Source organism: Notamacropus eugenii, chromosome 1, assembly GCF_028372415.1.
Source record: "Notamacropus eugenii isolate mMacEug1 chromosome 1, mMacEug1.pri_v2, whole genome shotgun sequence".
Classification (NCBI taxonomy): domain Eukaryota; kingdom Metazoa; phylum Chordata; class Mammalia; order Diprotodontia; family Macropodidae; genus Notamacropus; species Notamacropus eugenii.
The window spans coordinates 135,984,303-136,008,810 of NC_092872.1; the positions used below are offsets into that span (position 1 = coordinate 135,984,303).

The window sequence follows — 24,508 nt, forward strand, 5'->3', positions numbered from 1 at the left end:
AGCAGTATTTCATATGGTTGTTAATAGTTTGCAATTCTTATAAGAAGTGCTCAGTCATATAATTTGATTCCTTTTCCACTGGGGAATGGCCGATGCTGTGTATCTGATTTACTGTGCCTCATGTATCCTGGATATCAGAAATATTTGATATAAAGATTTCTTCAAAGTCAAGAATTTCCCTCCTTATTGAAGTTGCATTGATTTTGTTTATGCAAAAATTTTTCTTTGGTAAAGAATACTCCTGGATATGATATAGCTATGATAACCTGATTTTCTTTTTATATTTTTTATATCGTGACTTGTTGTATTCAGGTTGTATAACCATTTTGATATTATTGAAGTACATAGTACAAAATGTTGGTCTAAAACTGATTTCTACTAAACTTCCTAAAAGTTCTTATTAAATAGGTGTGTTTGTCCTTCATTGCCAAAGAAGACCATGCCATCAGACAAATAATGATATGACTTGCACTTGACTTTTGTTTTGAGTGAGGGAGGGCTGTGCAGGTCACCAGCCTCACTTCTCCTCCAGAGCCATCTGAATCCAGTGACCAGATATTCATCAGGATGACTGGAGATGACCCAGGATGAGGCAATGAGGCAATTAAGTGACTTGCCCAAGGTCACACAGCTAGTGAGTGTCAAGTATCTGAGGTGAGATTTGAACTCAGGTCCTCCTGATTCCTGCACTGGTGCTCTATCCACTGCATCACCTAGCTGCCCTATTAAATAGGTAATTCTTCTCCAAGTAATTTATGTTCTTTGACCTATTGAAAACTGTATTTAAATTCTTAAACCCTCTGTGCCTAGTATATTTCCACATAGTGCACAGGGAGCACTTAATAAATGCTTATAGATTGAGTTTCTAATTTTGCTATTTGATCTACTTTTCTACATTTTAATGGATGCTAAATGATTTGATGATTATTGCTTTACAGTATAATCAGAGGTCTAGAAGTGTCACTTCCCTGTTTTCCATTTCCCTCTTATTATTTCTAAAAGTAATTTTCCTTGATGTTCAAGAATTTTGTGCCTCTGAATGAATTTTATCTTCTTGCCTAGCTCTATCAAATATTCCCTTAGAAGTCTGATTTGTATAACATTAAATCTTAGCATAAAATTTTAATATAAAATGATGTACTTTAATGAAGTAACATCTTTATATTGTCTAATTTTAATAGGTCATTAAAACCCTGCTTTATTTTAAAAAATATAACTTATACATTGGGTCTTAAAGAAGAAAGACTTTGGAGGAACCATGGATAACAATTAACCAATCAGGTTTTTGTCAGAGTTCATTCTCATAGGTTCAGTTTTCACCAAATCTATACTTCCAGTTGTCTTTTTGCCTAAGTTTGTCTTTCATCACCAGGTACTTATTAGCATTTCAACTTGAAGTAAAATTGACATTTTCATATCTGAATTCATTATCTTCCTTGAGCTAGTCCCTGCTCCCAAAGTTTCTGTCCATTTCAAAGTCACCATTCCCGCAGTTATAGCTTTATTTCTCTTCTTCCTCACAGGTAGTCAGTCATACAAAATCTTATTCATTTTTTCTTTCGAAATGTTTCTCTCACTTCCTTTTCCTTTGTCTCCTTTCCCATTTTCCTTAATCTAATCTAAATCCATGCTAGTTTATACTTTATTTTCATGTGCATAGTCCCAGTTGTTTTTCTTAACCTCAAGTATTCCCTTCTCAGATTTATGCTTCATCCTACTGCCATTCTAAGCCTTCTTAGTCTATGGAGGACTAAAGTTCTGAGTAGTAAGCATCAGAGGTTGTCTGGAGAAGTCACTACTCTTCACAGAAAACTTTAGTGGCTCCCCATTTATTACCACTTCAAATATAGGTTTTTTTCTCCCTTGCTTTTAAGGTCTTTCATAGTCTGGCTCCACCCCACCTATCATTTTTTTTTTTGTGCCTACCCCTCTTTTTTGTGCATATTATATGCCAATCAAATCCATTTCACTTCAGAGCAAAAATACTGTAGTCATTCCTATCTCCATGTATTTGCTAATATTCCCTCACCCCTTTAAAAAGTCCTCCCTTTTCTTTTTGACCATACAAATTTTATTTATTCTTTAATATCCCCTCAAGCTCCACTTCTATACCCTGACAGAAAGAATACTGAGCTAAATCTTTATCAGAAATCCAGGTCATATTTCCATCTAAAACAAGTGTGAAAGGGGCTGTCCTGAATGTTTGCCTCTCAGTAATGCATCACAGAAACAGGGCAGGTAAAAATAACATCACCTTTGAACTTTATCATTTAAATGTGTCTAAAATAGAATAAGGAAAAGAACAGTTTCTCGATTAACCTCAAATATCAAAGGTTTTACAAATATCACAGGTTTGTTAATTTATGAGCCTTAGCCACAAAAATGAAGTCACTTTAAATATGTGCTGTAAACAGAAAATATCTACCTACAGTTTCATCAAAAACCTGCTTTTAAAATAGTAGGTGGGATTAAAATAGTCATCAGCTTCTACTGTCATTGTTATGAACAAGTTTGGTTTGCCCTTAAGGGCACTAGGACATCTGTCCAATGTTCATGAAGAATTTTGCAACAGTCCCTGGGGGAAGCATCACTTCTATCTTGCCCCTGAAACCAGCTGTATAGTGACATTAGAAAGGATTTCAACAATCCTTACATTTTCCTCCTTGGAATCCACACTAGACTCGGTTTTTTACCTGTCTAATATAATGATCATGAATTATGGTGCATCTTTTTGTGGGGGTGAGGAGGAGAATTCGTGGTGGGAAACTAGGATTTTATCAAGGTTGGAAAACTCTTGCTATGGATACTCCCTCCACAGATTCCAGTGGGTAACCCGGATCACTGGAAAGTTACGACTTGCATGTGGTTACACAGTCAGCATCTTCTTAACCCTGAGGCTAGGTATTTAATAAATAAAAATAAAAAAGAACATAGAAAATGTCAAATTCCAATAGAAATGAGCCACTAAGCAGTATCTAATGCTTCCTATTGGCTCACCGATGCACATTTTCTATGGTCTCTCTTATTTTTTTTATTTGTTAGATATTTCCTAATTATATTTTAACGTGGTTCCATCCATACTAGGGAGTGTTGCCAGGATAGTGTGTTTGACACTTCTACACTATGCTAGGTGGTACACAAGGCCTGGAGTCAGGAAGACCTTAGGTCAAGTCCAGCTTCAGATACTTCCTAGCCATGTGGCCCTGGGCAAATCACTCAATCTTTGTCTATCTCAGTTTCACCACTTGTAAAAGGGGGATAATAACAGCACTCATCTGCTTATGAGGATCAAATGAGATATATGTAAAGCACTTGGCACAATGACTGGTACATAGTAAGTGTTTAAAAAAATTCTAGTTCTCATCTCCTTTCTATTATCATAGCAATAAGAGACGTTCATTTAGCACCTGAAATTTTGCAATATGTTTTAATACATTACCTCATGCAATCCTCACAACAACCCTGTGAGGTAAGTACCATGTATTACCTGCATTTTATAGCTTAGAAATTGGGGCTGGCAATTTAAATGACTTGGTCAGGGTTATACAGCTAATACATGGGAAATTTAAATGAATATAGACAACAATAACAAAAAATTCTAGAATGATAGAGCCAAAAAGGGCTATGTCTGCTTTTAAGGAATCCTTAGAATCCTTCAAGATACAACTCGTCGCCTCCTACATAAACCTTTCCTGATCTGCCAGGTTGTTAATACTGGTTCCTTTTAGAAATTACTTTGCATTATGGCATACATACATACATATATATATATATATATATATATACATATCTTGTATTTACTTACCTGTGTTACTATTATCTTCCCAATTAGAATATAATCTCCTCCAGGGCAAGGACTACTCTGTGTTCTTGTATTTCCAGAAACTAGCATAAAGCTTTGTAAAACTAGAGGCATAAAATAAATGTTTAAATAAGAGTGAATTGAATCCCTGTATTATATAGATGAGAAGATTAGAGCCCAGATGATTTAAGTGACACAACCTGGCAAGTTAGCTCAGATGACATATATATTAAATTGTCTGAAAAAAGAGCTGGGTGCCACCTTTTAAGAGGAGTAATGACAAACTGGAGTATAGCCAGGCAAAAGTTGAAGGAACTGGTGATGTTTTAGCCTAGAGAGAGAGAAAGAGACCAAAGGGAGACCTTATTATTGTCCTGAAATCTTTGGAGGGCTGTCATGTTGATGAAAGAATTATCTGTAGCTCCTGAAGACAAAATTATGACCCAAGAAGAGAGGAAGGTACAGGGTGGTAGATTTCTGCTCAACTATCAGGAAAAATTTTCTAATGATTAGAACTGTCCAATATGGAATGGGACATCTTATAAGATAATGAGTTCTTGGTCACAGAAAATATTTGAAGGTAACACTAGATGTCCATCTGTCAGGGCTCTTACAGAAATGGCTTTGACATCTGGAAGGTTAAACTAAATGATTGTTTAGATCCTTCGGAACTCTGTGACTCAATGGATCTATTAGTTCACAGAGGGGTTGTGAAGCACACATTTTTGGAACATAAAACTTTAAACATAAAACTCAGCTACATCCAGACCTGCAAGCTGATATTTGATTCTTATTATTCTTATCAACACTTTTGGTCTCTGATGGTTTAACTGTCACCTGTCGTTTAACTGTCAAAGCAGCAAAAGGTCAGTGATTCTTCTATTGACGAACAAGTTTCTTGCCATGCCAGCAGCACTTTATTTTAGTCCTAAAGCAAAAAGAATCCATCAATCCATTCATTTAACAAATATTGATGGAATGCCTATTATGTACTAGGTGGCTGGTGCTGCAGGAGATGAAAAGGCTCTATCCAAGCAATGAGCAGTTAGGTGGCATAGTGGATAGAGCAGCCTGGAATCAGAAAGACTTGAGTTCAAATCCAGCCTCAGATACTTAGTAGCTGTGTGACCCTGAGCAAGTTACCTAACCCTGTTGGCTTCAGCTCCTCATCTGTAAAATGAACTGGTGAAGGAAATGGCAAACCACTTCAGTATCTTTGCCAAGAAAAGCCCAAATGGGGTCACTGAGAATTGGACACTACCGAAACAACGAAGCAACAACATCCAAGCAATAGCGGGAATTTTCAGAATTTTGGCAAAGACCAGAAATCTTTGTTTGGACAATTGAAAGGGAAATAAATATTGGGCTGCAAAATAGCCTTCACACAAAGAGAAAATATTTTGCAAGTGGTCAGAACCCTAGAATAGAAATGATTCAAATTCTGTTTTTCTAATTCTAAAGTCTTAAAGAAGTTTGATGTTCAGAGGCAAATGATCCCCAGACGTTTAACTTGCAAAAAGAATAGAAGGGTAGCAAGGCCAGTTTCTTGGTGTTCAGCAGCTGCTTGTGCTTCTGAGGCATTTGCCAGGTTTTTTAGACATCTTCCCAGGGAATTAATCAATTCTGCATCATGCACAGAGATTACTGTGATGCTCATGAGTAGCTCCTATACCATAGTCCAGTCTGTAGGAGGTAGTGAGGCTCAGTCTTTGCAAAAAAAAGGAATGCTTTGGCAGCATTTCAAAGCTCTGGAGAGTTTCCTGAGTGGAAGTGAGATTAAGGGACAGGATTACAGAGATAATATATGTCAAATATAGGTCTTAAACATCCTGATTTCAAGGCTGGCCTTCTGTCCACTATGTCACACTGCCTCTGACATAAATAGTAGGAATGAAGAATATATTCTAGAGAAATGTACACATTTAGAACAACGTTTTAGGTAAAATAAGCATAAGGCATAATTTGGTGCCTTTAGTTTGGACAGACAGCAATTTATTTCAAATCTCATTGTATGTAAAAACGTTAATTATGATGTGCCTTCATAATTCTCCCCTAAATTAGGATCATAATAGAGCTAGGGCTGGAAGATACCTCAGAGGTTCTTTAATCCAACCCCCTTATTTTATTGATGAAGAGTTGAGATGAGAAGAAGAGAAGTTAAGTGAAATTATTCACACTGGTCATAAGCATGAGAGCTAGCATTTGAACTCACATCCTCCAGCTCCAGAACCAATCTCACTACATATGTTAGCAGCTATGGCGGCCACTCTGTACTAGATAGAGGCAGATGTAGCATCGATGAGCACATTTATGCTTTCATTAGCTTACCATGATATAGACAAGGCTCCGTGGGGATCGTTCAAAGCATTAGTGCGTCCTGATTCTAATTTAGCCCATAAACATGGGACATTCTGTTCATTAAGCTGTATTCCCCACTACCAACCTTGTTTTGTATGCAGGCACTATTCAACTTTTACCCAAATTTCATTCAAGAATCAATCCTGGATGACCAACCTGTTTACCCTCATCATAGAGTTATTAATATATATCATCAGAAAACCTTTCCCTGAGTAAGATTTAGTTCACAGAATCATGGATTTTGGAAGAATCTTAGAAGTCTTCAGGTCCAAATCTCTCATGTTACAGAGGAGGAAACTAAAATTAAGTGATTTACCCAGGGTCACACAACTGATTAGGTGTTTGTGCTAGGATTAGAACCCAAGTCTTTGTGACTCTTAGATATTACTGTTTCCTCCTATCTTCTCTTGTTTATCCTAAACCCCAGGTAATGGATTATTTGAGTCTAAGGACCCAGTCCTAATAGCCACATCTCCTACTGAACAAGTATTACTGAGGGGCAGTAGAACAATGTTCATAAATGTTCTTAAACTCTAAAACATGATATCAGACTTTGCATCCTTGGACTTGAGCTGAACCTTCCTAGTTGGTCAAATAGCATTTATTAAGTTTCTACTATGCGTGAGGCACTGTGTTAAATGCTAGGCCAACTTAGATCACTATTTTAAATCCTCTGCCACCATAAAACTCTTCCTAGAATGCTTTCATAGCTCCTAGGGCATATAGATATTAAAAAAATAAAATACAAAAAGCCTTGCAGGTACATTTTTTTTCTGTAAATAGAAGCTGATCCCTAAAGGGAATCATTAATTTATATATATTTCAGAATTTTTTAAAATATGAGTTGACAGAGTTTCTTAACATTTTTTTATGTGTCACGGACCCTTTGGACAGTCTGGTGAGGTCCATGGACCCCTTCTTAGAATCATGTTTTTGAATGCATAAAATAAAACATAGGATGCAAAGAAAACTAATTATATTTAAATATGATCATAAATATATTTTAAAACACAAATTCTCAAATTGCAAGCCACGAACCCATGGTTTAGAGTGTCCTCTTTCCCTAAGGTGCCAGTCATCAATTTCACACAAGAAGGGAGAATGTCATGATGTCTTCTAGTTTCCAATTATCAAATGTAGGCCTTTTAACTTAGTTCTTAATTGATTTTTTTTTTTAAAAAAACTATAATTTGTGCTATTTAATCACTTGCTTTAATTCCTCTCTCCCATATTAAAAAAAATTTGGTCCTTTTGATCAGTGCTGCTGTCTGATCATTAATTCTGAGAAGCACGTCTTCAGCAAATGAATACACACATGGATTTTTCCAGAATGGAGCTGTTGAATTGGCACTGAACACAGTTCAGCCCGGCACGGCATTGCCTTTGATCCTTAATTTGAGCCATTCTAGGCAGAGCTCAATGTGCTCTGAAAACACACTTTGGGATTAAAAATGTTTAGTGCATCAGCCAAAACATTTGTTTATGTTTTACCCCAAATTTCAATGATCTTGTTTCCTGTCATGCTTTGCTTGAGAAGTAGTATTTATCTAATTACGGGGGTGCAAAAGCTCTAGGCATAAATGTACTCCTAGGGTGGGTATGGCATGGTTCCCTCTTTGCAGACAGAGATGTCTTTCTTTCAGCCTTTTGCCAGTGTACTATGGCCCCGCATGACTATTTTTAAACCTTTCTGTTTGTTAAGCAATGTGACAAGAAAGACAAACATAGAAACCCCTTAAGAATATAGTGATAGTCCTTAATTATATTACCTTGGGACATGAAGTTACTACCAAGACAACTTATGCACTTCAAGAAGGAGATATAAACATATGAAGACACTTTGGGCTCAAGAGACATTTATTTTGTCATTGTAGATTCTTCCTTCTCTTCTACTGCCTGCATTTCAATCAGTCACCAGGTTGTTGTTGTGTTTGTCCTTCGTTGCTGAAGAAGACCATGCCATCAGAGAAATGATGACATGACTTGCCCTTGACTTTGCTTTGAGTGAGGGAGGGCTGTGCAGGTCACCAGCCTCACTTCTCCTCCAGAGCCTTCTGGATCCAGTGACCAGATATTCATCAGGATGACTGGAGATGACCCAGGATGCACTGGTAGACTCTGGTACCTTTAGGCCAAGGCATATTCAGGTACTCACTTAGGGTGAGGGAACTCCCATTCAGTGAATAGGCCTGATTAAAAAGTAGTCAGGGGATGGCCCCTTTAATGAGCCAAAGAAAGAATAACTAAATCAAGCTGGGAGGGAAACAGCAACAGTTACTATTCGATAATCACTCTCAAGCCAGGAGGGTCCAGAAAACAGCCCTTAAGTGGCGCTTGGGCAGGGGCCTAATGTCCAATCAGGAAGTCATGAAGAATTGTGTTCAAAGCCCTTCTCTGACTAGCCAGGTGAAATGAAATGGAGATTGTATTTTGGTCAAAGGCTTTTCTTTTTTACCTCTATTTATAGAATCCTGTGATTTTTGTTGTTTTTCTTATGGATATGGTTAATTTGATAGTTTTCTTAATATTGAGACAGACCTATGTTCCTGATATAAATCTCACCCGGTCGTAGTCTCAGATCTTGATGATCCATTGCTGTAATCTCCTTGCTAGGATTTTATTTAAAATTTTTGCATCAAATTTCATTAAGAAAATTGGACTATAGTTTTCTTTCTGTTTTTCCTCTCCTGGTTTAGATATTAAAACCACATTTATGTCATAAAAAGGAACTTGGTAGGACACCTTAACCAGTTCTTTCAAATAGTTTCTAAAGTATTTGGATTAATTGTTCCTTAAATGTTTGCTAAAAATCACTTGTAAATCCACCTGGTCCAGGGAACTTTTTCTTAAGGAGTTCATTTATGGCTTGTTCAATTTCTTTTTCTAAGATAGAAAAATTTTTTAAGTATTCTAGACATTTCCATTCCCCTCCTCTCCTCTCCTCTCCCCTCCTTTTCCCTCCCCTCCCCTCCTTTCCTTTCCCAAAACCTTAAACACTCTGAAGCTGGGACTCCAATGGCCACCTGCCTATAAGGGCTTCTCTGGGCCCTCCTAGCTTTAGAGTGTTTATCAATAGTAATTGTTGCTCTTTCTCTCCCAGCCTGATGTCTTTCTTTTTCTTGACCTCATTAAAGGGGCCATGCCCTGGCTGCCTCTTAAACAGTCCTATTCAATGAATGGGTATTTCCTCACCCTAAGTGAGTACCTGCAAAGACCTTGGCCTAAAGGGGCCAAGGTCTCCCAGTGCATCCTGGGTCATCTCCAGGCATCCTGATGAATATCTGGTCACTGGACTCAGATAACTCTGGAGGAGAAGTGAGGCTGGTGACCTGGACAGCCCTCTCTCACTCAAAACAAAGTCAAGTGCAAGTCATGTTATCATTACTCTGATGGCATGGTCTTCTTCGGCAAAGAAGGATGAACACAAGATGTCTACTTATGTACCTTGATTATATAGGATAATTATCCCTGACCATCCTATCTCTTTCCTTTCCTTACAAAGGTATTCCTCATCCCCACTTATTCCATTCTTTTCTTGAGCAAGACAGAATGGAAGCACTCACTAGCTTTCTCTAATTAGTCTCCCTCTACATGACCTCTGATGATTATAGAATTCAGGGAGGACACGTACCATTTCCCCATATTTGAATTTAAGCAGTTTGTCCTTATTTAGTCCTTTTGGTTATTTGTTCATACTCACTTTTTAATTTTTCTATTTACCCCTGTATTTGAACTTCAGAGTTTCTACTGAGCTCTGGTATTTTCAACAGGAATACTTAGAAATTCTCTATTTCATTAAAGATCCATTTCCCCACTGTAGGATTATGATCCATTTTGTTCAGTAAGTTATTTCTGGCTTTGAATCTGTATCCTTTGACTTCTGGAATAACGTATTCCAAGTTCTTCGCTCCTTTATAAGGGTGGTTGCTAAATACTTCTTACTATGGTTCCTTGATACCTGAATGTTTCCTTTCTGGCTGATTACAATATATTTATTTTTTACTTGGAAACTCTGGATTTTGGCTGTGATGCTCCTGAGGTTTTGCATTTGGGAGATTTTTCAGGAGGTGATGAGTGAATTCTATAAGCTGGTCCTGTTGTTTTCTTAGGGATTTGATGTTATATCAGTGGTCTGCTCTATGCAATGTCTGATTGCTGTCCCTTGGTGGAAGCTCTACAAGTTTCTGACATGGAGTTTGGGTCTGAGCAACAATAAACAGTTTCTGAAATCAGTCACTATCAGCCAGTTGTGGAATTCTGCTGCTGGTTCGAGTGACAGAACTGAAGGATCCCTTTTGGTCTGAAATTTCTGACCTGGTTATCCATCTGTAGACCTCAGACTGGGCTAGAAGCTGAAACTGATATGCTTCTCTGCTCATTTGATCTGAACTAAATTAAAGTTTCATGCTTCGAAACTTGCCTAAGACAAGTGAAAATTATAGAATGATATCCTTGAGTGCAAGTTCCTTCTCAATCCACCCTGGACATGTGACTTGGAACTGTGTAGTATAAAACAAAGCTGCCAGTTATGACATTTTCATATACCGTGCATGTGGTACTCTGGTATCAACCTTTTGACCTAGTGCCCAACCTTTGCCTGCATGTTGGAAGTGTTCCCTATTCCCAGTGTCCACAGACTTTGTCTCATTGTGCCCACCTGGACTGGACAAATGATTCTCTGTGATTTTTCTTGAATTTCACTATCAGGATTTGGTTTGGCCCATTTTCTATTTCTATTTGGAGGAATTTTGTTCAGATTTGGTGCAGGGACCTCACTCTACTTCTTCCTGCTACTCAGCCATCTTAGCTCCCTCAATTTATCATCTTAATCCATAGGTCTGACTGATAACTTCCCTTCCCATTCAAAGGCATTTAGTTCCTCTCCAGGGTGTGCCAAATAACCTTCAAACCCATTAGTTTAACATTTCAAGTTCTCCACATTGTCAACTTGACCTACATTTCCAGTTTTAATTTATTTTCCTATGTCCTGTACTCTAGTTTAACAATACTCATCTTCTTCAAACATGTCCTCCACTTCCCTGATTCTCTGCCAGGATCACATTCTTCTCTCTATCCCTGAAATTTCCTTCCCTCATAACTGTTCATTTAAATCATCCATGCTAGTACCTTCCCCTCTAAAATTCCATTCGTTAAGGCTGTTTTTTATCTTTCTTTGTATATCCAATTCTTTGCACAGAATCTGACACATAGAAAACACTTAATAAATGATCATTGAGTTATTGAAACCCAGAGCAGATCCTACCACTTCACTGAACCCTGCTCTGACTGGAAATGTGGTCCTTACTGTGATCTCCCCTAGTACTTTGTTTCTCTCTGTTTCTATCACATACTTCTACCCCTTACTTCGTATTTTGTCTTCTTCTCTGCTCTGTCTTAAAGAGATTGTAAGTCTCTTAAGGGGAGATAGAATGTCCTTTTCTCATGTATATATCTCTCTGTGCTTTGCACAATACTTTTAACAGAAAAAGGTACCTTAAATTGTTTGTTATAATTTTTTTTGGTATTGAGCTGGTATTTTTCCAGTTTTATAAAAGGCAAGGAGGTTTCTATGGAAAGTTTTCTTGAGGACCCAACATATAAACTTGTGCTATTGACTCTTCCATTATAATAAAATAGAAGGAAAATGGGAGAGAAATACTTAAAACATTCTAGGAAGAAAGGAAATTAGATTTGTGGGAAAGGGGAGGGGAGCCTCGAGAAAATGTTACCACAGGAAAAAAAAGTCCTAAAAATGTTAAATTGGTCTTATTTTAAAATAGAATTATTTAAAAACCAAGGGAAGGAAGTCCCTGGAAGAGTGCTTAAGACACATACATAGCTGACCCAGATACTTACTGAACATTAATCTTAAAAAATTTAGAAACTTTTCAATAATATAAAGTTTTTTAATCTCATAGGAATGGTTGTCACACAGGCTGCCTTCATCCACAAAGAGCTGCAACCATCTCAGATTTCCTGGAAATCACAACAGGAAATATTGAAAGGCATCACTCATTTTACCCTTGTACTTTTATTGTACTTCCAATTCACTCTAGGCATTGAATAATTTTCCCTCAGCTAATATGACTTAGATTTAATTGAATTACTTTTTTGCCTTCATTTTTTAAAAATAATTTTATTTTCTTACTGAGTGTTATAACTGAGAAACATTACATATTCCTGATTAATTTTTTTTCAGAGATTCATGCTGGGTCTTATTTATTTGTACTAAAAAAACTATACAAGAGTTCACATGAACCAAGTACTTGTGTCCACGCCTGTTTAATGAGTGAATGAAAGTATTCTTTTGACTCTGCAATATGTAGCTATGCCTTTGTTTATCTGATGTTTGCTCAGGTGAACTGAGTTGAATTGTTTATACATCTCATCATTGCTCAGTATAAAACTCATCTAGTGGCACTCTACACAGTTTTATTTCCATGAAAGGTCTTCCCATTATGTAAGTTTACAGAAAAATCTTGTATTGGAAGCAATGAGGAGATCATAGAATCTTAATGAGAAAGCACTTTCAAAGGGCTCTTGTATAACCTGTACCGTGAAAGAAGATTCCCTCCACAAGAAGTGACAACTAGTCATCTACCTTTTCCTTGAAGACTTCCACTGAGGATAGGAGAAATGAATAAAAACATGAAAGACTTATATGAATCAATGCAATATGAAGGGAGCATAACTAGGAAATCAATATTTGTAATGATGGAAATGAAAAGTATAATGAAATGAAGGTGAATTTTGTATAATTAGAATGACCAATGTTGGCTTGGAAAAGAGAGCAAGAAATGTACCTCCTTCCTTTTGTTTTGGTGGGGACTATCAGTGAAAAAAGTTGCAGTCAATGTATCAGTTGGTTTTGTTACTTGCTTAAATGGTTTTTGCTGTTCCCTGAGTTGCAAAGGGAGGGTCACTGGGTGTGGGGGTGTAGTGAGAAATGATGATGATGTAAAAACAGAAGGCATCAACTAGAAAAATAAAATAAATACAATCAAGCATTGAGAGGGTGAAAAGTTCTCCAGTAATGAGAAATCCACTATCTCCAATAGCAGATTGATCTACTTTTAGGTAGCATTAATTGCTAAGAAATATTTACTTGCCTTAAAGCTAAATTTCCTCTGCAATTTACATCTATTCCTTACAGTTCTGCCTCTAGTGCAAAGCAAAAAAAGCTCTTCCTGATGATAACCCTTCAGATATTTGAAGGTTCCATGTTTGACCAAACCAAGGGCATGAACTTGCTAACAGCTACCATCCCTACCCATTTTCTCTTCTTTAAGCCCATGTCCTATAACGGATCCTCATAGAATAAGGTCAAGTCTCTTCACCATCTTAGTTGCCCTTGTCTGGTTGTGTTCCAGTATATCAAGAATTTCCCTCAAAATGTGTCATCTTGGCTTCGCTTTACTTCTACTCGGTGAGTCCATTTGGGTTGGCTTGCATCATGATCTCAGTTTGCTCCATGCTTCAGTGCTTAGGGAGTGATGGGAACCTAGAACCTTGTTAGTCTCAGCTTCCTGTCTGTGGTGGAGCCTTGGGCTACGGACAGTCTCTTCTCCCCCACCTTTCCTCCATCCCACCTCACTCCTCACAGAAACCCAGCTGTTTGTAGACCCTCTGCATGAGAGCTGCTTGGAGTTCTTTGCTAGTCCATCACTATTTGCTGAGTATTCCCTTGTGACATCTTTGTCTTATCTGCATAACTTCCGTAGATGCTGGGAATCAGAGTTCTGGATATCTATCTAGAGAAAGACCAGGATTATGATCTTTCATGGCATCATCCAGAGAGTCAGATGTGCCTGCTATTGAGCACAGTACAGGTGGGCTTCTAGGCAAGATGTCTTTGCCAATTGAAATGCATCATTGGGGATTCAGTTATGATGATGTCCTGGAGGATCCTACACTGATGACTCCACCTTCATCTGACATGGGCAGTAAGGTTCTGTGGAAAAAGCTGGTCATCCCAGATCAGAAGTACCAACAGCTTTCCAAAGTTGAGGATGGAGAAAATAGTTTCCCTGTAACCCCCTCAGCTTCCAGTGACCAAATGAACAAGACCCCAGTGGTGAAGGCCAAGGCTACACACATCATCATCAATTCTCTAATTGCAAAGCAGACACAAGAAAGCATCCAGTGCTTTGAGCAGCAGGCAGGGTTGACAGACATTGGATACACTCCCCATAAAGGCCTCACCACAGAAGAAACCATGTACCACCGTGTAGCATGGCAGTCCATAAATTGAAGTTACAAAATGGTGAAATGGCAAAAGAAGATAGACTGATTGCTTCAACCCAGTCTTCTCCAAGTAGTATGCCCCATTCTTCTCCCAAGCAAAAGCTCAGAGGGTTGGTTTACCGATGGATCTTCTACTTACTTACCTAGCCTAGATGTCAGCAGCATGGACTCTGGAAATGGAGATAGAGAGAAGCCCTCATCTGAAAAATGGAGCCTTTTTGGACCAAGAACCCTTTAGAAATCTGACACTGGTTTCAGTGTCCAGTCCTAGAGGTACTCAGAAGCCATCACCAATGGAGCTCATTCCAGTTCAGGCTACTAGAATTGCAGAAGACCCAGCAGCCTTCAAGACACCTAAGATGGACCTTCCAGTGATGGGAGGGAAGAAACAACCTCCACCAACACATAAGATCAAACCAAGAGACATGAATGTGTTGACTCCTACAGGGTTCTAAAGCTCCCTTTTCATATGAGCAAAGTTGCTTTCCCTGGTGAACCCACTGTTATGTAGAGAGAGTATCTTAGACTTTTCTTTCTTCCCCATTCACCTTGCACTTGACATAGGAAAAATGTCATCCATTTACAATTCTGCTGAGGATAATATTCCTGGGGAGATAGTGATTGTTTCTTTAAATATTGTGCAAAGTTTTAATCTTTCTAATGCAGGAAGGCCTATTCTGTAACATCCCAAAGTCAGTCTGAATGATTTCTCAAAGTATAGTTGACTACAGCCTGATCTACAGAACTAGATTGCAGGGGGCAAGGGAAATAATTAAAATCTAGTAGACTTTGTTCTGCGTATTTTATACAGAAAAAAATGTGTCATCTCAAGGTGTGATCTGACCAGGATAGGATATCGTAGAAATATAGCCTTCCTGATTCTGGACTCTCTATCTCTCCTGGTGCAACATAAGATAAATAGATTTTTGGCTACCATGACAGATAGTTGTCATTTATTGAGCTTGCTCTCTACTACAGTCTCAAACAAGAGAGACAGGGAGGTATAGCAGGAAGAAATTATATTCACAGTGACTAACTATCCTAGAGAAGGAACCAATTAGGACTCTATTATTGATTGACTTGCAACAGGAAAATGTTCCTGAAGTTGATTTCTTTCATTGCTTCAATTGGTACCATTTGTTCCTTCAGACTTTTGTTATGAATGTCTTGAACTTTTATACAATTATTTGGAGGCACTCATTGTTATCTTCCAAAAAACCACCCTACTTTAACCATTTTAGGGACACTATTTATCTTGATCCATAAAACTATATTGAGAGTCACTTTGATATTCATATACAATGACTATATTTTTAAAATTTGATCTCATGCTGCCATGCTGCTTTCTCTAATGTATTTGTAACTCCCATCACATTTTTATCTGTATTGAGAAACTTCAATTTGACAGCTGTTGGAGATTACTAAAATTCAATTGTGGATTCCTCAGGGGTTCAATTAAATCAACCTTGGGCAAGTTACTCAAACTCTTTAGGAATCTCCCTGTGTGAGACTTTAGCTGTTAAAATGAATAGGTTAGGTTAGATGAACTCTAAGGTTCTTTCCATCTTTAAAATTCTGTGATTCTATGTTTAGAGTGTTCTCCTTATTAACCTTTTATTTTTATTAAAGGAAACCAAGGAAATTGTACCCTTTAATGAAGGTTGACTATGGGGCCTCAGGTCACGTAGCTATTGACTGACAAAATTGACACTTGATTCTAGACCTTCTGCTTCTGAGATTAGGCTTTCAGTATTTAACATTCATTGCAGCGTAAATTTTGAGCCGCTACAATCCTGGTCTAGTTACCTACATAGAGGTTTCATCTCTGAACATAACCAACTTCTTAGGCTTCCCATTGGAGCTGTCCAGCAGTAATAAGGCAAAGTCCCAAAATTCGCAGAGTTGTACCTACTACAAGTGACTCAACCCTGACATATTTAAGGTCATGCATGTAGGACATTCTATACCAAACTCTTATATAAAGTTGAGGAAGTTCTTTCTCAGTCAACAGGTCAAAAAGTAATGTCTCATACCTTTCTCCCAGTCTGATAACCATATGTCCAAGAGAAAATAGGGTCACTTGGCATGTGGCAATGTTCTATGTGCTATTTAAAGAAAAGGGAGGATTATGACATAGACAAAGCTGTAAGGAAGCAAAGAGAAGAAACAAAGGACAAAAAACATTTGTTAATGAGATCCCCTCCCCCCGTAAGTGTTGTTAAAGCTTGATACTTTCATAGACTTTAGAAATCATCTCATTCCCTTCTTTTTACAGATAAGCAAAAAATAAATGGTAGTCAAGGAAAAATTGAGAATGGGAAGAAGAAAAGTTTGTTGAAGGTGAATGGGACAAAGGGTGAAAGGAAGAGAAACTGAGACAGAAGAGAAGTGAGTTTACAAGGCTACAAAGTTTTGAGGAAGGTCAGTTGGAAGCTGCCATTTAAAGGAGTCTCCCAGGACTTCCTTCCTCTGAAAAATACTGACTGTGTGACAACAGGACACCAGTGCTTGGACTATGTTCTTAACTTTGGAGTGCCCCCAGTCAACTCACTAAGTATTTAAGTTGCCAGAGTAGGAACTGATTTGAATTGGTAGAGGGAGTTTTCACACAAGGAGTTGCTTACAACTCTAAATCTCTGGTCAGATATAAAACAAAAACTTGGTAGGATAATTATAGGAAACCCTCTATTTTATCTTCTTACAAGGAATATGGTCAATGATATGTGGTATTTAAGGAATGATATCATAAATATGAATGTCTCATAACTGTGTTTTCTAGTTGTTCATTCATTTTCAGTTACCCAATTCTTTGTGACCCCATTTGGAGTTTTCTTGGTGAAAATACTGGAGTAGTTTGCCATTTCCTTCTCTAGCTTATTTTACAGATGAGGAAATTGAAGCAAGCAAGGTTAAATGACTTGCCTAGGATCACAAAGCTAATAAATCTCTAAGGTCAGATTTGAACTAAGAAAGATAAATCTTCCTGACTCCAGGCCTGGCACTCTCTCTACGCCACCTAACTGCCCTAACTGTCTTCTCAATCTACACAACACACTGAATGTGGAAGCATTACGGACATCTCAAGGATCTTTATTGTGACACTGTCATGGTGTCCTAATGCTTTCATATTGTTAATTTCTCCAAAAGCTTCCCCTTTTTCCTTTCTTATCTGCATTGTAATGGAAAGAGTTAGCATGAAGTCACACAATGTTGATTTAAATCCCAACTCTAGCACTTAGTACCTTCGTGATTGTGTGGAAGTAACTAAAACTCCCTTTGCCTCCCCACAATGGAAATAGTAACACTTTACTATCTACTTCACAAATTTTTTTTTGATGAGGAAAGCATTTCACAATCCTTCAAGTCTCATATAAATGTGAAACATTTTCCTTTTTTGACAAATGGCTTTCTTTTCTTTTCCTTTACTTCCTGATTTGGTCCCTCTGGACAGGGTCTTCTGTCCTCACAAGTCACCCACCTTCTTTCCAGGTCTGAGTGTCTTCTTGTTACAGGAATTAGCATAAATGTTAGCATAGCAATTAAATCTTTTATAGTCTGGGACAAGTCACTTCACACATGATTTGAGGGAAGGGAGACAATTTCAAAAAATGATAGTTCAGTTCAGTAAATATCCACTGGGTACTTACTATGTGCAAAGCTCTATGGTAGGTGATTCACAGAGGAACACATCTTGAGGTTTTAATCTAATTGAAACCAGAAGAAAGTTTGAAGTCTTCAAAGGAAAAGCAAAAGTGATGATCCAAGGATTCTGTCTTGGGAGAATGCCTGAAGTTAGGGGGACAGAAAGAAGAAGAGCCAGTGAAGGAAACCAAGAAGAAACTCTTCGGAAAGAAAAGAATCTGAATGCCAAAGGGCCCACAGGCACAGGGAGGAAAGAAATTTCTGAGGGAAGTGGTGATCAACAGTGCCACAGACATTAGAGGTCACCTGATAAAAGTTCCAGTTGAGTTCCAGTTACTTGTATGCCAGAAAACAACGTTTGCTGTATCTTGGAAAATCTTATATACTCCACAAGCTGACCAGCATTTCCAAATGGAAGAACTCGCCCATCAAAAAGACTGAACTGCTTAACTGACTCAGAACAGCGATATTCAAGGATTGTAGTGACTAGAATTATACTGGTGAGTCTGAAGTGTATGACTTTCAGTAGACTGATGGGGGGCAGAAAGTTCTGTAGTATTTTTCACTTTTCCAAGTCCTAAAGGTGCTGACAGTTTACTGGGAATTCTGACTTCTTAACACAAAAAAAGTCCCACATTCGCCATTGTCTTCTGGAGCTCTGATTGATCACAGACTCTTCACCTTCTTTTTGTACTTAACCTAGATTGCAGTGGCCTCACACCCTTCACTCATTTTACCCCCTCCCCATTTTGATTAGGGACTGTTCAAGAGAGAATTTAAACAGCACCACCAACTAATAAACTAGATTTTAATGACTCTCAGCTGGGTCATGGTTAGCGACTCATTGTTTTTACACAAAAGCCTGATCCTATTAAAGCCTTCAGATATTTCCTGCTGCCTATGGGACCTCATGCTTACAAACATTTGATGCTATTTTAAGTCTCTCTCAGCAAATATGTCTTGGTCACATATGTGCAGAGCCATGAATTAACTGCAGATTTGACGCTCTCTCAGCTGTCACTACCATTAGCTACAGTGAATACAAGACTGTATTTTTCCAAGAGATAATTTGGACATCAGAGAAAAACCAAGTGGTGCTGGAATCCCTCTGGCATTTACCTAAACTTCCAGGAGTCTAATGAAAATGAAATTTAGACAAAAAGGGACAAAAAGACCCTTTCACAGAAGCTATCAACACTTTTGCCCTAGACAAGAGATTTATTGGGTGGGAATACACATACATACACATGAATGCACACACATATGAACACACACAGACTTTATTTGGGGCACACTGGAAAATGAAAACCTAGCTGGGAAAAGGAATCATGTGAAAAGATGGCCTTGAAGATACCGGCTTGTTTTTCTGTAAAGAAAAATGAGCTGATTTGTAACTGTAACTCCACAAAGAGACTGAAAATAAGTATAGCGTAATTTCTCTAGTTTCATTTATTCTCAAAGAAAGAACATTGTTCATGAGTACAATAACCTCTTTGCTATCTAGAGAGAAGGCAGAATTCTGTTCATGTAAAGATTCTGACTAACAGAGGCACTTAACCTAGCTTACCTAGACTGAGAATTGGTGACAAAATAGAACCCAATGGAGAAAAGATTTTCGTCATGAAAATGCATGTATTTATAAAAAGTAACATAAAGTGTGGCCCTTGTAGTATTCCCCAAATATTATTCATGTCGTGGGCCAGTGTCATACCTTTCCTATTCCTGGTTCCCATTACTGACTACATCTAAAGTAGATCTAATCCACAACTGGTTCTAACGTGGAAAACCAAAGATAAGCCACCCAGCATGTCTCATCAGATATTTATCCAGCTGAGAACTACTTTTAAGATTTTAATTTGTGGCCGCAAATTACTGAGAATGCCAACCTTTGCACATTCTTTTGAGTTGTTGGAGAATGATTGACTCAAAGGAAAGAATACTCAATAACAGACATTGATCAATCAATCATTTAATAAGAATTTATTTAGTGCCTTTTAGGGCCCACACTACTTTGTGAGATGGTATAAAAAGATAAAAATGAAATAGTTCCTACCCTTAAATGACTTACATAAGAGAGAAATCTGACATGCTAATAAGTACATACAAAATATACATGAGGTAATTTCAGGGGAGAGAAGTATGGTGGCTAAGGAATTATAAAAAGGCTTCATATATAAAATGTATTTAAGCTGAACTTGGAAGTAGACAAGGAAGTTTAAGTGATAGAGGAGAGTATGTTACGTTCCAGATTGGGTGAGGGAATGTGCCTATGCAAAAGTATAGAGGAAGGAAATGTAGTATTTTATGTGAGGAACAGCAAGAAGTCCAATTTGACTAAGCCATAGAGTGGGTGAACGGTACTGATCCATAATATGCCTTGAAAGGAAGGTTGTGAACCTTTAAATGCTCAACAGAGGAGATTATACTTAGTCCTAGAGGTAATAGGGAGTTCCTGGGATTTACTGGGCAAGGAAGAGAGGTGATCAGACTTTAGTGGTATCACTTTTTTTTTAGTAGTATCACTTCTAGGGGATGCTAGGTATTAAAAAAGATTGGGGGAACCAAGAGGTGCATTCAGGTATTTGAAGGGCTGCCATGAAATCGTTATCAGACTTCAAAGAATCATAGTTTTCAGGCTGACAATGGATATCTGAGGGTCATGAAATCCAACTCCCTCATTTCACACATAAGAAAACTGACCCAGAGAGGTCAAGTAACTGGTCAAAGCTTACTCAAGTTGTAAATGTCCCAATACCCCCTGTATTGGCTCAGCCATAGCACCTCATGATAGTAAGTAGATTAGCATTAGACTTAGGAAAACTTAAGTTTGAATCTCACTTCAGATATAGCTTCTGTTGCTGCAGTTCATAATCCCTTTGCACCCTTGTACACTCTCTTGTTTTATGAGTAGGCATCATGAAAAAGCTTATACTTGTTGGTCATTGGTTATACTGTTGGCTTATACAGTTGGTCATTACTTGTTAATGAATCTTTCCAAATCTAGCTAGACTTGTCCTTAGATGAAAGATATTGATTGCTGGGTGCAGACTCAAGGTTTTTCTGCCTTGGTCAGACCTGCCAAGTTTGACATAGCTTTTGAGATATTCAAGGGCATTTTCACACCATCTCTGATATTAGTTTTATCTGCAAATTCTGATTACATATGGTCCGCATACTCCATGAAAGCTTTTCGATGACTTCAGCCTAATGTACTTAAAGCTTGTATTCCATAATTTTGTGCTTTTTTCAGACCATATTCTTTTAGAATCTTATATTTCTCCCTCTACTCTAACAATTTAGAATGGAAACTCATTAAAGGTTGGGACCATGCTTTTTACATATGAGTTTGCTCTCTGTTTTATATTCAGGCATAGGGTTGGATAGAGTTCAGTCCTGGGAGAATTCTACTCCTAATGAGAGCTTGGGATCCCTTTTCTCACATTCTTTGATTTATTAAGTTCCATGTCTCAGTACCATTGGGATGGTTTAACTTATAATTTGTTCTGCTTGTCTCAAGAATACAAAATTAGAAGTAATGAATGGCTGTTCCAGAGAAGCAAATTTAGCTTTGATATCATAGGGAAAATATCCTAATATAGCTATCCAAGAATGGAATAAACTATCTTGGGAAGTAATGGAGTCTTCCTCACTGAGGTCTTCTTAGAGAATCAATTAGTAAATATTCATTAGGCACCTACTATGTGACAGGCAATATGCTAAACTCTAGGCATGTAAAGAAAAAAGAAAGAATATCCTTACTCTCACGCAGCTCACAGTTCGATAGGGAAGACAGGATGAAAACACTTATGTAAAATCAAAAATATAAACACATACATGTATGCATATAGATACATATGCAATGGGTATATATGTACAAACGTATATATGCATATGTACATACCCATTTTATATATATATATGGTATATGCATACCTATAATATATCTATTATGTGTGTATATTTATGTATGTATGTATTTAATGATTAATTGGACATAATCCATATGGGGAAGTTACCAGATTTAAGGGGGATCCAGAAAGACTTCCTCTAGAAGGATTTTAGCTAGGACCTGAAGGAAGCCAGGAGATACAAATGAGGACAGAAAGAATTCCTGGCGTGGGGAAATATTCATTGCAATATTTAAGCCAGTGAAAATATCCAGATGGGAGAAATGAAGTGTCTTGTTTGGGGAAAAGTAAGAAGGCTAGTGTCACTGGATCACAGTATATAATAGGGTGTAAGGTCTGAGTATGAAAGGAGGTAGGGAACAGATTATAAAGGTCTTTGAATGCCAAACAGGATTTTAGAATTGATCCAGGAGATACCGGAGTTTATTGAGTAGGTCCAAAATCACTTTAGAAAACATTTTAGAAAGATCTCTTTCACAGCTAAGTGGAAGATGAACTGGAATTCAGAGAGTGTTGTGGCAGGGAGACCAACAAATCTGGATGATCATTTGTCTGACGTGGTATAATGGGAATTCTTGTTCAAGTGTGGTGTACACCAGGGGTTCTTAACCATTTTAGTGCTAAGAACTGCTTTGGTCAGCTATTGAAGCCTATACCCTTTCTCAGAATGATGTTTTAATGCATAAAATAATATCTACAATATCACAAAGGAAGTCAAATCACATCAATGTATATACATATACATATATATGTACGATATATATGTGTGTGCGTGCGTGTGTGTGTGTAGGTGTGTGTGTGTGCATGTGCATGCACCCACCCACATTAGAAACCATATACATGGATCCTAGATTACAAAGCCTCATGTCTAGATGGCCTCTGAGGTCCCTCCCTAAAATGCTCTGCACTCTACAGTGATATCACAAACACAGCAGACTATTACTGCTAAAGAATCTATTTTTCATCAAATTGGATGTAACCTATTACTTTGCAGATTATACATATATAATCCCTGTATATATAAATATATACATGTGTGTATATGTATGTATCAGTTGTGATAAGAATTCTCAACTGTAGCCAGTGCTCTAAGATGCATTAAGGGCAGGGAGAGCTTAGTAAGTGCTTCTGATATAAAGTATAAAAAGTCTGCAGGGGAGGGGCAAATTATGAAGGGTTTAAAATGCCTTAAAGAGCACAAAAATATTTTATCCCGTATTTGGAATTTAAGTATTTGGTCATTATTAGAGAGGCAACATGATATATTTACTGGGGCTTTGCAAATGGAGTCAAGAATGCCCATATTTAAATTATTTCTTAGATGCTAACTGGCTGTGTAACCTTGGGCAATTCACTTAGCTTTTTCCTGCTTTAGTTTCTTCACCTGTAAAATAAGGACTTGACTCAATGAGCTCTAAGGTCTTTATTAGGGCATTTAGGAGGCATAGCGCATAGAGTGCCAGGCCTGAAGTCAGCAAGAGTCCTCTTCCTGAATTTAAATCTGACCTCAGACACTTACTACCCTGGGCAAGTCACTTAACCCTGCTTGCCTCAGTTCCTTATCTGTCAAATGAACTGGAGAAGGGAATGGCAAAGCACTCTAGTATCTTTGCCAAGGAAATTCCAAATGGGATTGTATACCATGACTGAAAAACAACTGGACAACAGCAATAAGGTCTTTACCAGCTCTAAATCTATGGTCCTTACTTGTCAAATTTTCTAGTCCAGTGTGACTGAGGGGCCTTGGAACTTAGAGGCCATATAGCCCAATGCCTTCATTTCATAGATGAGGAAACTGCAGCCCACAGAAGTCAAGCACCATGTCAAATAGTCTTTTTATTTGGAGGGGGGAGCAGTCAGGGTTTAATTAGTTATTGAGGGTCACACAGATAATGTCTGAGACTGAATTTCAACTCAAGTCTTCCTGACTCCAAGGTTAAAGTTCTATCCACTATACCACCTAGCTGTCTCATGAATGCAAGTCTTCTAATTCCTAATCAAACTCACTTTCCACTAAGTCTCTATATTATCTTGACCAAAAACTCATAAATATCCACAATTAATTTGTGAATATAATAATATAAATTCTATCTGTGTGTCCTAGGAGGCTAATTTCACTGAGGTGAAGTACAGGGTTTGAAAAACATCTACAGAACAGAGGGCAAAAATGATGGTTTGTACATGTACAATTATGTAAAACATTTCCATCTTAGTCATTTTGAATAAGAGGACTTGAATAAAAGAAAAATGAAAGAATGTAAAAAAATAGCATGTTTTAGTCTATATTCAGACAATATCTGTTCTTTTGAGGAGGATGGTAGGCTTCATCATTAGTCCTTTGGGATTGGATTGCTGAGAATAGTTAAGTCATTCACAGTTCTTCATCAAACAATATTCCTGTTACCGTGTGCAACATTCTCCTGGTTCTGCTCTCTTCACTATGTATCAGTTCATGCATCTCTTTCCAGGTTTTTCTGAAACCATTCTGCTTTGTCAGTTCCTACAGCATAGTAATATTTCATTACAATCATATATACCAGTTTGTTACACCACT

General features: G+C 37.7%; 1 protein-coding gene and 1 pseudogene across 3 annotated transcripts in view; both read left to right on the plus strand.

Annotated features, from left to right (window-relative positions):
• The window catches only part of THSD4 (thrombospondin type 1 domain containing 4), a 946,642-nt gene that overhangs the window by 729,376 nt on the left and 192,758 nt on the right, over positions 1-24,508 (plus strand). The window lies entirely within an intron of this gene.
• On the plus strand, positions 1,164-22,918 carry LOC140507477 (putative monooxygenase p33MONOX pseudogene; annotated as a pseudogene).